This window comes from Manacus candei, unplaced genomic scaffold (assembly GCF_025592945.1).
Source record: "Manacus candei isolate 608988 ecotype Guabito, Panama unplaced genomic scaffold, ASM2559294v1 h1tg000057l, whole genome shotgun sequence".
Lineage (NCBI taxonomy): Eukaryota > Metazoa > Chordata > Aves > Passeriformes > Pipridae > Manacus > Manacus candei.
Window position 1 is genome coordinate 804,170 of NW_026138105.1, and position 13,390 is coordinate 817,559.

General features: G+C 50.3%; 1 long non-coding RNA gene across 1 annotated transcript; it reads left to right on the forward strand.

The window, feature by feature from the left end:
* The first annotated feature begins 227 nt into the window (after positions 1–227).
* On the forward strand, positions 228–13,094 carry LOC127478091 (uncharacterized). Its single transcript, XR_007907120.1, has 5 exons — positions 228–549; positions 3,703–4,836; positions 5,807–6,051; positions 12,048–12,266; positions 12,767–13,094. It is a non-coding gene; the product is annotated as an uncharacterized LOC127478091 (long non-coding RNA).
* Positions 13,095–13,390: the final 296 nt, after the last annotated feature.

Here is a 13,390-nt window from a genome sequence, read left to right on the forward strand (position 1 = left end):
TGGTTTTCCAGCCCTTCCTGTGCCTGTCTGATTTTCCTCAGCCCCTTTGACTGTGTTTGCATCTCTCCTATTCTGTAAAATTATCATATCAAAGGGAGCTCAAGCTCTCTCCACACTCCTGATGCTGCCTGGGGACTTTGGAAAGAGGTAACTCCTGCTCTCCCTCTAGACATGGCAATTAAATGTTTCATTAGCTGCTTCCATTCTCCTTTGATAGGCACAGGTGAACTTGGACATAAGAACTGTGTTTCAGTATCACAATCCCAGCTCATCTTGACAAGAGCCCAGAACAAAAAGGGGAAGGGAGGGTGATCTGTGCTGCTCCTTGGAGACTGGTTAACATCTACCTACCAGCACGAAGAGGCTTTCGAAACTCTGGGAGTACCTCACCTAAAGCATCAAGTCCTGAGTAAATCATGGAATCGCTGAGGTTGGAAAAGCCCTTGACTATCATCAGGTTCAATCATTAACCCAGCACTGCCAAGGCCACCACTAAACCTGGTCCCTAAGTGCCACAACCATATGGTTTGTGAACACTTCCAGTGTGAGGTAAGATACGCACAGGTACCCCCAAAAATGCCAGCGCAGTGTAAAGAATCCAAACAGGTTTATTCTGAAGTCGAGAACACTAAAAAACTTACAAAGGAAAGCTGCACCAGCTGCAAACAGTGCTGGGCCTAAGAAGGCATGCCTCCTGTTCCTTCTTCAGGCTTTTTTATTGCTGGCCCCCCAGCTCTTTCTGGGCCGTGGTGGCCCTGTAACATATCCGTGAACGTTATCTCTCTCCTCACATATCAGAGAGAGAATCTCTCTGTAATGGAGGAGAGAGAACAGCAACTGTCTTGAGAAAGGGGCAGGAAACCTTTTCCTAAGCAAAATAACTGATTCCTCGTAGTAAAATCTTCTAGAAAAAGGGCATTTACCCCTATATCCAGGAATGGTAACTCTACCACTGCCCTGGGCAGCCTGTGCCACTGCCTTACCACCCTTTCCATGAAGAAATTTTCCCTAATCCCCAACCTAAACCTCCTCTGGTACAACCTGAGGCTGTTTCCTCTCATCTTGTCACTTGTTACCAGGGAGAAGAGCCCGACATCCACCAAACTCCCTGAGCCTCCTTTTCTCCAGGTTGAGACCCCCAGCTCCCTCACCTACTCTTCATCAGACTTGTGCTCCAGACCCTTCCCCAACTCCATTCCCTTCTCTGGGCATGTTCAATGTCTTTCTTTTTGTGCAGGGCCCAAATGATGTGGCCAACCACCTTCTCCTGTCTGCTGAGGCAGCTTCTCCTACCGAGACTTCCTTTTAAAATGACAATTTATTGATCTTCCTGCCTGAACTTTCTCCTTAGCTCTCAGCATTTAGCATGACCCTAAGAGGGCCCAGTCCCTGTGGGGATGGGCTCTGGATGACAGATCTGAGTGGCCATGGTCACTGCTTTGCTTTGGCCAGATACAATTGCAGTTGGTGTGTGCCAGGTTTGTCTGACACTGAAGATGAGGCAGAGAAGGAGACTTCAGCCAGTTGTGGTTTGGGGACCCAGATCAAGAGGCACCCATGATCTCAGGCCTTACTTAAAACATAACCCTATGGCTCCTTCCATGTAAAACAGGGACAATGAGTCTTGCCTTCATTGCAGCGATGGGACAGGTCAGTGAAAGCCAGGAAATCTCTAGAAGCTTCTGGAGAAGCCCAGAGCCTGCCCCGAGTGCCATGCACAGGCTGGTCCGAGGGGGCCAGATGTGGTTTGTATGAATATTGTCTGCACTGGAAGTCTTATACAGCTGTTTAGGGCTGCAGGACACTAGGAAGGATGAATGCTGAAAGAAAGGAGCGGAGAAAGGAAAGAACAGGTTGCACGTGTGCCACAGCATGCACAAGGCTGCCTTTGCTCCTGGCAGCCTTCAGCACTGAGAGTGGGCAGAGACAGCCCAAAAGGGGCTCAGAGGCTCTGAACAGTTGGACTAACATTTATTTCCCAGTGGGTATTTGGATGGCTCCACAGCTGAGAGCAAGGATTGCTGGTCTTGCTTTGGTATTGGCAAGAACTCCCAACATGGGTGTTATCCTCATGGTGCAGCTGGAGGGAGGGAGTGCTGGAGGGGCACAGCCACGGGCAGAGCTGGCACAACCTCTTCCCCCCATCCTTAGACCTTCGCGCCTCTGTCCATGCTCATGGTTCCCAGTGTCCCCCTCCCTCCCACCTACCCTGGCACAGCTGAGCTGTGCCCCTTCCTGGCAGAGCTCTGCACACCGTCCACTGTTGCAGCAATGCTGCTGCTCTTCACATCAGCAGCTGCAAGGTAGAGAAACAGAAAAGGAGCCTTTGGCCCACTGTCTTGACACATTTAACTTACACAGAAAAGCCCTAGCAGTCCTCTGTGCCCTGCGCATGGGGACGTGGCACCTACAGGTATGTGGCCTCCCAGTATGGTGCTGTTGTGCTGGGACAGCACCAGCTGGGGTTCCAGAGAAGCAGCAGCAGAGCTGGGCTGAATAGGGGCATCACCTACATCTCCTGTCTGCCCCTGTACACCTGAGGCTGTCCTTGCTTTCCACCATGGCTGATCAGCCTAATCCCTGTGGGACTCCCAGCCCCAGCCCTGCCCGGACAGACACTGTAGCAAGTGTCTGTGATCCAGTGGAGTGACAGCGCTGCCATCCTGCAATGGTCCTTGCAGCCTCCTGATCCCTGCTGGAGCTCCTTGATAGGACAAGAGGGAATGGCTTCCCACTGACAGAGGGCAGGGTTAGATCGGATATCAGGAAGAAATTAGTCCCTGTGAGGGTGGGGAGGCCCTGGCACAGGTTGCCCAGAGAAGCTGTAGCTGTCCCATGCCTGGAAGTGTTCAAGGCCAGGTTGGATGGGGCTTGGAGTAACCTGGGATAGTGGAAGGAGTCCCTACCCATGGCAGGGCAAGGAACAAGATGAGCTTCAAGGTCCTTTCCAACCCAAAACCATTCTGGGATTCTATGATTCTGTGTTACTGGAGCTTGGTGAAGAGCTTGGCTTTAACCCAAAATAATTCCTCCCGTGCCATGGCAGAGGCAGGCTGGAAAGGCTGCTGAGAGCCCTGGTAGCCAAGAGCAGCATCCCTGGGAAAAGAGCCCCTGTACTAGCTGAGAAAAAAACCGTGTTGTTCTGAGAGTCCAAACAGCACATTCCCAGGGCTCAAGGTTGCGTTTTGCTCCATCTCCACATCTGCACCCCAGGGAGAGCATGGTTGCCCTGTGGCACGTGTCCTGGGAGGATGCTGGGGCAGGGACCACACTGGGCCATGCTCTGTGTGTGCCGGAAGCCTGGCAGGCTCTGAGGATCTGTGGAAATGTGGCTGTGCTGGCAGTGCTCCCAGGTGAGCTGGGGACATGGCTGTCAGGGCCCAGCGGTGTTGCTGATGGAGAGCCATTCTTTGTGTAAGAAAAGCTTCCAGAGCAGCTTCCTCCCTGACCCTCCTTTTTTGTTATATTTTCAGAGAGTGCTGCAGGGAGATGCTGGTCTCTCAGAAATCATCCTGGCTGGAAGTCAGCTGGAGGCCAGGCTAAGCAACACTGCTATAAGTGCCTTGACAGGTCTCTTGTCTGGCTGGTGCTAATCCCTCCAGATTGAGAGAGAAGGAAACTGAAGCAAACCTCACATTTTAATGACCGGGATTTGTTTATCATATTTTCTCCCTTCCATATTTACTCCCTTCTCTCTTCCAGGGCTCCCAGGGATTCCTTTCCCCTCAACTGTCAGGAGGGACAGCGCTGAGGCCATGCTGAGGTGGACAGAGTGGTGCTCCCCATGCTGCCAGCTCTGCTGCAGTGTGTGTGGCTAATGCTGAGTACCAGGCATTGTGTTTTGGTGGAGCTGGGCCAGAAAGGAAGAAAAAAAACCATAAAATCATGGAATCATTAAAGTTGGAAAAGGCCTCTAAGATCTAGTCCAGCTATTAACCCAGCGCTGCCAAGCCCATCGCTAACCGATGTCCCCAGCTGCCACATCCATGCACTTTTTGAACACTGATATGAGGCTCAAGGAACCCCTTGGCCAAGTTACTTCACTCCTGCCTCAGTTTCCTCTCTGCATGAACTCTCACCAGGTGCCTTCCAGGGGCTGGAGAGCTCTGAACCTGCCACTGCCCAGAGCTGGAAGCACTGCCTGGGGATGAGCCATGCTGGGGTGATGAGCCTGGAGCACAGAGCAAACCCTGTGTCCCTGCACACCCCTCCTGGGAAGAAGGGCAGGCTGAGGGGAGCCCTGGTGTTTCCAGAGGAAGTTTTCCCTGCACAGATCCAGCAAGGCTGCGGTGCTAGCGGTTCTCTGCATGTTCATGTATCTGTGGTGTAAATTGCCTGCCAGACACCCAGGCATGGGGCACAGAAAGGCTCTGGAGAGCAGACTGGGAACAGGAAAATGGAGCCTCGTTTTAACCCTGCTGCCTTTTGCAGAGGCTTCTTTCCGATGGGAACACCAGCTCCCCTGTGCCCGGAGCAGTGAGTGGGTAACGCCCCTTGAGGAGGGGAGGAGGAAGCTGCCAGCTACTCGCCAGGCTGCTCACTCCATGGGAGCAAACTGCTGTGGGTTCTGCTGGGAAAGAAGCACTAATGGAGCTCCCCCAGAGTCCCAGCACAAATTTGGTTCCTGGTCTGGAGAGACCAGTGACCTGACGGCCACTGCCTATCACCAGGTACTCCAGAGGAAGCTGTGGGCACCCCCTGTTACTTGATGGGGAAAATCTGCGTGCGTCTTTAGGTTTCCTCTGGAACCATGAGCAGCACAGGAATCAGTCACCAGCATGTCTGCTGCAAACACAGCTGCAAATGACAACCCTGCTGCTGGGGAAAGCAGACGGAGTAAGAGCAACACCGAGCTCTTCAGAGCAATTCATGCTTCCAAACACTTTAATGTACATCACCTCACTAATCCGACACTCTCAATGAGCAGTTCTCGTCAGTTTGATTTTGCGCAACTTGCAAAATGTACCTTATTTCACTGTAAAATGAAAATCCCAGTCTTCTCTTTTACTTAGCTTCTTATTTAGGAGATAATTCAACAAAAAAAAGGCAAACCAGATGGTTCTTCCTTCCTCTCTACCACCTGTTTCAGGCAGAGGGGATGGCATTTTCATCACTCAGCTGCTCTGCAGAGCTCAAATGGTCTCTGAGCATTCTCACCCTGTTCCCTGAGGTTGTTGTGCCCTGTGTGGGACCACCAGCCTCACCCTACAGCATGGCCACCCCTTGGTGGCCACTTCATCACTTGGGGTTAGGATAATAGTTTCCTTGCATGTGGATTATTGTTCTTAGTGCACCTCGAATTGTGCAGCCCTTATATAGGGGGGCTGTTCCCTTCAATGTTTCCTGCTGAGCTTGAGAGCCCCAAGGATGCAAACCCCATCAATTCTAGGCTGTTGGTTGTTGATTTTCACATTGGAGCTGTTTCTGTCAACAGCACATGCTCCTCTTGCACATCAAAACCTACACTTGAACTGGTGAGTGATCCACAATCATCCACAGTGTAAGGAATTGGCAAACAAACTGTGATCCCTTATTTAGATTTATGGGATATGGACTGAAGGAGTTATTCTTCCAACTTGATCTGCTGGACTGCTTTGGTTAGCTCTTGGAATGCAGCTGAGCAGGGGCCTTGGTGGCACCAGCTCAGCTGCTGTTGGCCTTGCACAGGAGAGGGGGTTTGTCACCATGTCACCTTTCAAACCCAGTGTTGGGCGAGGTGACCTTGGTTGTGAATGCAGATTAAACTCCAGACGAGGAGAAGCAAAAGCCACATCTCCAGCAGATGATGTCTGTTGTTTTTCCCCAGGAATGGAGAACACAACTTCATCTTGAGGGCTTTTCCTTAGGAGAAGCCACTCCAGTGCTTGTGCTCTTGAACTTCTGAGGTGATTGAAAATTGCATTCTTAGAAATGAGAAGAGGAATTTAAAAAGTCCGAAGACTACTCAGTTCAAAATAACTCCTGTTTTTGAGAGCCTGGACTTTGACTTGGGAACCCTTAAAAGCACCACGAGCCATGTCGTCTGGCTGGAAAAGTGGATTGTTTGGCCAGGTGAGCTCAGGTGAGCATGAAAGTGCTCTCCTCAGGGTGCCAGGAGATCACCCTCACCTTCTGCCCTGACAGTCTTGATGGGTGGCAGTTGCTGGGGTGTCCTTGACTGAACTAGCCCAGCTGGCTGCCTCTTCTCAGGATGTCACTGAAAGCCACCTGGGACGGGGAGGTCACCGGGGGCACAACACCCATACCCACAGTCTGAGTTTGCTGGGCTGTGTCTGGGGTAACACGTGAGAGGCTGCCGACCCTGAGTGCTGCGGTGAATATTTCCCCATCATGTCACAACAGGGGAGCCCTGAAAGCCAGCCCAAATGAGTGCACTTGGGTGAGAGGAGGGCATGATCCTCCTGGCATCAGGAGGGGTTATGGGCCTGCTTGCACACTGCTTAGGGGTGCAGCCTCAAGGCCGTGCCTTTGGAGCAAGCCAACTGGAAAAGCAGCAGCCCAGCAAACTCTATAAGGTTGTGATTACCGTGGTTGAATGTTCTGGTTCCTTGCTCTCTGGTGTCACAGCTGAATACTGTTTTTACTCATGTCTCCCAACCATCATGCACAAGACAATAGCAGTGTGAGATCTCCACTGCCGTAAGCTGGGAGAAGCTACAGCACAGTGGCCCTTGACTATGCAGAAGGGACCTTGGCAGGGTGCAAGGCTCTGCAGGGAAGGATCATCATAAATCATCCCAAAGATGTGGGAGGAGACAGCACTGGGCTGGTCCAGTCCCCCTGTCATCCTCTTTATTTTGAGAGAGAAGGAGAGCAAGTGTAAGGGAGCTGCTTCTACCAACCCCTGAACACCATGACCTCATGGACAGGCTTGTTCACAGGAGGTGGAGAATGACCCATGTTTGTACCACCCCCTTGCCATACCTCAGTTTCCCCTTATGTAGCCCCAGCTCTCTCTACTGCTGACCTTGGTACAAGGCTGTTGTGCCCAGGGATGGCAGGGAAGCAGATCCCATTCACGCTTGATGATTTAAACTCTGGTATGAGCAGAAGCGAGATCAAAACAGGCCAAAGTTCCCTGGTTTTCTCATGAGTATTCCCCTTAATGACTGCAGTTAACCCCCTTTGCCCTCACTTAAGATGGATCTGGATTTTTTGGATGTTCTTTTATAGGCCTTAATTACCTCTACATTTTCTCTTCTCCCAACCTAGAGGTCTGGCACATCTGGCCAGGCTTGACTCTGTGGTTTTTGTTCTCTTCCATCCATGCTGTCTTTGCTGTGTCAATACAGCATTAGCCCACTTCTCTGATGAGGGCCAGAGTCACTCCTGACCCTCTCCCTGAAGCCCAGAGCAGCTGTCCAGGACTGACCTCTGCTCCAGCCAGGCAGTCCCTGCACTTCAGTGGCATCAGAGCCCCTTTTCCTCCTTGCTTGCACTTGCCCTTGTTTCTCAGCTGACCTGCCTTTCTGAGAACACTCCTCTCCCTTCCACACCTCTGGCTGTGCTCATGATTCAGATCGATCCTTTCTCTGGTTTAATTTAATACAAGTTACTGACACGATATATCTGAGCTGGGCTCCCTCCATACTTCTAGAACCTTACTGGGGTGTTTTGGGGGTATTTCCAGGCTCTAATGGGCCTTGGAGCAGGAAGAGAAAAAGAAAACAATTCCTGAGTTGCTCAGTGGACAGCAGCCTAAAACCTTGCAATGAGCTTGCCACTGCATGTGTGTGGGGAGGGAGTCGGAGCCACGTCGCAGGGAGGCTCCAGTGTGGCAGGAGGAGTGTCCCAGCTGGAACACAACCTGCTGCCTGTGTTCACAGCATGGCAGGACCAGAGTCTGTGCTGGTGGCAGGACATGCGTCCATCTCTCCAGGGGAGGCTGGATTTGGGATCCTGCACACCACAGCCATGTATCAGCAGAGCTGAAGAGGTTGGAAGACCACCAGAGGAGTGGGGCCTCTTCCTGTATCACAGAGGATCCACAGCCCTTTCTTTACGTATCTGGTGATGTTAGATAAATTACTTGACCAAACAAAGATCCACAGAGTTGCTGAGGTTAGAAAGCAGTGCTAGAGCTGTCTTCAGCAGGAAAAAATTCACCACAGAAACAGTGGTCAGGCATAGGAAGAGGCTGCCCAAGGAATCACCGCCTCTGGAAGTGTTCAAAAAGCATGTGGATGTGGTATGCGGGGGTATGGTTTAGTGATGAACAAGGTGTTGGGTTAATGGTTGGATTTGATGATCTTAAAGGGTTTTTCCAACCTAAATGATTCTGTGATTCCATAATTCAAACCCCTCCCAAAGCATGGCCAAGGGGAGCAGGTTGATAAGGACCATCTTCAGATGGGCTTTGAGTAGCTCCAGTGATGAAGATTCTGCAGCCCCTCAGAACAACCCACTCCTGTGTTCAACAACCTCACAGTAAAACAGCTCTTTCTACTGTTTAGGAAAGATTTTCTGTATTTCAGGTTGTGTCTTGTTGCCTTTTCTCCTGGTGCTGGGCACCACTGGAAAGAACCTGGATCTATCCCCTTTGCATCCAGCTCCAGTTATTTATATCCATTAATAAGATCCCTCACAAGTCTGCTCTGTTCCAGGCTGAGCAGTCGCAGCTCTCTCAGCCTTTCCTCATATGAAAGATGCTTCAGTCCCTCCATCTCCTTTGTAGCTGCTGGTGTACCTGTAGAAGCCTTTCTTGTTGCCTTTCTTGTTCCCTGCCAGACTCAGCTCTAGGTGGACTTTGGCTTTCAACACACCCGGACAGCGTCTTTGGATTCCCCGTGCATTGTCCTCCCTGCTTACACCTCTTCTACACCTCTTCTTTATGCCTGGGTTTTGTCAGGAGTGCCTTGTTCAAGCCCCTGCTACTTTTACTTGGTTACTTGCTGTTTTGCCAATCTGTTTTGCCCCCTCCCTCCCCCAGTAATGAGGATGGACTGAAGGAACACAGACACCAACTTTAAAGAATAAGTGTAAAAGTTTACTATAGTGCAAGACAGTAAAGAATTACAAAAGAAGCAGTGACTTATGAAAGGATACACTTAGCAATGCATCTAATCATTACTACAAAGACTTACAGTGATTAAGAGAGAGATACCTCACCAGTTACACTAAGTAGTTGTCGTCATCCAGATCACACTTCAGCTGGAAAGGCCCCGGTCACAGCGAAGGTCTGGAGAACCTCTTCCCAGTAACTGGGAAATCCTATGCAGTGTGTCCACCTGCAGGTGAAGCCTCCATCTTTGCTGTGAGAGGGTCCAGCTTACATATATTAAACAAACCAGCTGACGTCATTCAATTGGTGCGGAAAAACAACCTGGCTTTCTTCCTCTATTGGTATTCCCCTTAGGCCTGGCCAGGGCGCAGAGGGAAACTGCAGGAGTCGATTTGGGCCATCTACTGTCAAATGCCCTATGGCCTTGACTAGTCACTAAATACAGAACTTACGGCTACATTGATATCTCAAATATGAACCAGCTACGACTACGTGAGGCCCTACCACTTTTCGCGACCTTGGCTGCAAAGGCATATTTGTAACACATACAGGCCTTACTAATTAATGATAACATGCTGTGCTAACAAGCATAAATGTATATTCTTAAGGCATTACTAAGGATTATATAGCATCTTGGTTAATAAGCAGATATATGGCTAAATACAATACTAGGCTAGATATAATATTAGGTTGAAGAGTTCATCTTATGAGTCAGCTTTGGCTCAGAGCCAGTTCTAAAGGCCCCAGCATTACACCTGTTTGTCAGAGGGGAGTGGAGTAGCTGATCCTGAATCATGTTTCCTGGACACCTTAGAGAGCTAGGACTGCATCCTGTGGACTCTTCTGAGCAGATCCCTCAAGAGGCCAAAGTCTGCTCTCCTGAGTCCAGGTTTGTGATCTTGCCTTTTTCTCTGCTCCCTTCCCTCAGGACTCTAACCTCCACCATGCCATGTTCTCTTCAGCCAAGGCTGCCCTCATCCTTCACATTCCTCAACATGTTTACAGGTCTATCAGTGCCTTCCCTCTTTGGATCTTTGTCACCCATATTAGGAAATTCTTGCCAGAGTGTTCCAGAAACCTCCCAGATTGCCTGTGCCCTGCTGTGCTGTCCCTCCAGACGGTATCACAGGCATTAAGGTCCTCCATGAGGACCATGCCCTGCAAACAGGAGCCTTCTTCTGGGTGTCTGAAGAAAACTTCATCTTCTGCTTCCTGATATGGAAGTCTATAGCAGACATTCAGGAGTACATCACCTGAGCACCAGGAGTACATCAATTTGCCTTCCAACCAGGATACTCTTGACTGACTCATTATCCATCCCAGGGCAGAGCTCCATGCATTCCTGCTGCTCCTTCAGACAAAGGGCAGCTCCCTCTCCTTGGTTTCTCACTGGGGGAGTCCTCCCCATCCATGGAATGAGACAAGGATTAATAGGAAAAAAATTAACAAGTATCACTAAAAATGTGGTCAAGTGCCAGGGAAACAAGTGGGCACAGCCAGCCCTCAGCCTGGCACCTCTTGGCTGCAAACTGGACCTTCCTACCTCACTTACAGTCTCCATTTGGACATGTCATTGTATTTCCCATCACATGGGAACCCACTCTGACAGCCGACATCTGGCACTCAGAGTCTCTCCCATTTCCCTCTGTTTTTTCTCTCTGTCTGGACTCTCATTTCAATCTTACATTTAACTCTTCCCTGTTTTCTGACAGCTTTGATAGCTGCTCAAACATGGCTGTATTCCAAATTGCATGTCTGCTCATGTAATGCCTGTAATTTCCTGCCAGGTTTTTTAGCCTTCTCTGAGTAGACTACAGTTTTATGATGAGAGTGCTGCACTGCTCTGTTCCCAGTATTCCAGCTGGGAACGTGACCGCTGCCCAGGCTGCTTCCCCAGACACACTCAGTACCTGCTTTGGGAAACAGTCCTGAGAAAAGAAAGGCTCCTGTGTGTGTTCAAGACATATCCTATAGGATATGTCTTGAACGTGCAGTGTTTGCACAGCTCAGAGATGGTGTTTTCCATCCATTTGAAAGGGAGGCAGAGTTGTGTCTCCTGTTGTTTTACTGGTGGACACACCAATGCACAGTGACTTGGCTATGCCACCCACCAAGTTGAGGGCTCCCAATCCCCATTACAGCCTCATTTTTTACGGACTGTAGATGCTACAGCAGGAAGTCTCTTGGCTGTAACACAACAAGCTTCGCACAGCCAGACTTTGGAGGGGCTGGGGATCAAAGAACAAATGTCATAAGTGTGCCCTGGGGCATTTCCAAGCTGGAGACCATTCTCCCTCATCCCCCAACATGGCTGGTGCAGGGACCTCCACCTGCTGCTCTGCTCAGCTCTCCCAAGGACTCTGCTTCCTATCAGCTTTCCCTGGCCAGATTGTGTATGTTGCTGTTTTCCTCATGCCATCTGCACTGCTCTCCCTTGCTGTAATAGTGGCACACGTTGGCAGATGAGGGATGGCTGGACAGGCTCTGGGCAGGCTCCTGGGACTGCAAAAAGAGGAGGAAGGACCACAGAGATGCCCTGAGGGCTGAAGCACCTCTGCTATGGAGACAGGTTGGGAGAGTTGGAGGTGTTCAGGGCTGGACTCTGGCATGGTGTCCACTGGTGCACCCCCACCTCTGTTGCTGCCCATTAGCAATACCTTACAGGAGCTGGATATACCTTAATGAGAGTTAATGAGGTGCCTTATAATGTCTTAGTGGCATCTGCTCTGCCTGTGGGGCTGGTGATCCAGGCTGGGCACCACCAAATCTCTGCTAAATCTGGCACAGCCTGCAGCTCCCATTGCACAGTGCAGGGGCAATGGGACACTGCCTGGAGCTTCCTTGGATGTCCCCTCTTCAGTCCTTCCCCGTCTTGCCTTCAGCACTGATGGGTTATAGAGTTCTGGAGTTTCTCCATGGCTTTCCTTAGCCCCACGGAGATGTCCCACTACCCAAGTTAGTGTCTTTCTCCAGTCTCAGCTTGGTGCTGAGGGTGGAAAGTCCATCCAAGGCACCGCAGAGCAACCTTTCTTGCTCTTTCTTACAGGTCAGGCTATATCAAACAAGTTCTTGAGCATGTCAGAGCAACCACACCTCCTGGCTCTTCAGATGCAGGAGGTATTTATCCCAGCTTTTGCCAGACTTCACAAAAGACTCCTGCATGCTTCTACCCTCACGTGCCATGGCCTGTGTGACTTGATACCTTAAAACAGTCTCCACTACTGATGGACCACTGGGCTTCCAACTCGATGCTTCAGGAAGAAAGGTAAGAAGAGAAGGTGACGGTGAGGAGGAAGAGGTGGTTCCTCTTTCCATGGGAGGAACCATGGAGAGGAGATCCAGTGCTTGGGTTTGGGGAGGGGCCTGTGGAAGGGAATGGGACACACAGAGTGAGAAGAGGAAGGCCCTCAGGATGCTGGGATTTCTGGATACCTGCAGTTTTCAACCATTGTGGTCCAGAAAGGGCTGATGGCTGCAGGTCCTGGGTCTTGCAGTGCAGCAGGTGCTGAGCTCAGCTTCTGCAGCTGAGGCTCCCAGGGCCAGGGATTTGCTGGGGGAAGCAGAGGGAGCAGGAGCCAGTGATGGGCAGGGGGAACTCGGTGGCTATGGAGGACACTGGGAGCCAGCACTTCCAAGGGGTATTGAAGTGAGGAGGAAGGATCTAGATTTCTAAGGAAATTGCCTTTGTTTGCCTTCAGAACTTTAGAAAACTGTGTTTTGATTCAAGAACAAGGCTAACATTCACCTTTTCTTTTCTTCCCTAAGCTGTCAGCTCAGGCCAAAACTGGTAATTGGAAAACCGGAAAACCAGAAAGGAAAGAGATGAACGGGAACCTGAGGCAGGAACAAGAGAAGAGGCAGTGAGGAGAGAGATGCTGGATGATGGTAAAGAAAGAAAGCAGAATAGGAACCAAGCATGGAGGCCTCCAGCCAAGCCACCCCATGCTTCTCTCAGCCTGTCAGTGTTTGGGTTTCTCTAAACTTAGAAAATTCCCACAAAAAGATTTTTTTATCTTATCACCAAGGCTTCTAAGTGCAACCCAAACTAAGAGACATTATATAGAATAAATGCTTAAACAGTAAACCCACAGAAATCACAAGCAAATGGTGCGTTTGTTATTTCTATATTTACCCCGGGAGCTCCAGTGAGGATTGGAGGTACCAGTGGGAGAGGAACCACCAGGAATCAAGGGGAACTTGGTAAAGCTGTGAGGAAAGCAGGAAGGAGAGGACCACATGAGTGCAGGACTCATGAGAAAAGCAGGTTCAGGTTCCTGAAAGCAGAGTCCTACAACACCAGAGTAACATGGAGGTGCCATAACCTGAATTCTGACTCAGCATCCCCTTTAGTGATTTCATTTCAATCTGGGATTAGTTTTCAGTTTCTTC